The sequence below is a fragment of the Pteropus alecto genome, unplaced genomic scaffold (assembly GCF_000325575.1).
Source record: "Pteropus alecto unplaced genomic scaffold, ASM32557v1 scaffold398, whole genome shotgun sequence".
Taxonomy (NCBI): Eukaryota; Metazoa; Chordata; class Mammalia; order Chiroptera; family Pteropodidae; genus Pteropus; species Pteropus alecto.
The window spans coordinates 2,964,105-2,964,959 of NW_006442497.1; the positions used below are offsets into that span (position 1 = coordinate 2,964,105).

Genomic DNA, 855 nt, shown 5'->3' on the forward strand with positions numbered 1-855 from the left:
GGTTAATAACTGCATGGTAAACTTAGATGATTTTTCCCCCTGTGGAAATAAAAAATAAATTTTTTATTTAAAAAAGGGCAGGTTTGGCACTTTTGTACTGATGTCACCAGTGTTAATATTTCTTGGGATCTCAGGAAGATTCATGTTCTTTACAGCTTATACAGCATAGGCTGGAGCTATCACTAAGCCAGTCTCAGATTTCTCCACTTTATTTTGTGCATCAATTTGTGTAACAATCTCATCCATATTGGTTGGTCTCCAGTACCATTCCCCTATCACCATTTCTGCAAGAATATTGTGAACTTTGTCTACATACAAAATCAAATCTAGTTCATGAACATTTTCGAAACACTTCTCTGATATTTCTACAAATACCTGAATTAGACCTAAAATGTCAAGTTCACTTTCTGAAGAATCCACACAGAAGACAACATAAAATGTTGCATAATGTTGATAAATCAGTTTGTTGTGAGATCCTCCAATTAATAATCCTCTTTCTAGAAAATTAAAAACATTTTAATCCTCTTAGATACCATATGGAAAGTTTCCCGATGATTTGCTGTTGTGTGTCTTCACTGTAAGGCTGATAGAACTTTTAGAGCCATAGCTCACCGTGGTTGTTAAAGATGAGGATCACCTTGATCATGGCTGGGCTGGGCTGACCAGGTGGGTGCTGGGATCCAGGGAGAGGACAGGAATGTGACTTCGCCATGGGATCTCACTGGTGATCCTTCCCCACCCTCCCCAATCCTACCTTTTAATGGGAGCACTTAATCCATTTACATTTAAAGGAATTGATAGATATATAGTTATTATCATTTTCTTATTCATATTTTTTATTTCTTCTCCTTCTTC

At 36.8% G+C, this 855-nt stretch overlaps 1 pseudogene; it reads right to left on the reverse strand.

Annotated features, from left to right (window-relative positions):
- LOC102897234 lies at window positions 1-855 on the reverse strand (annotated as a pseudogene).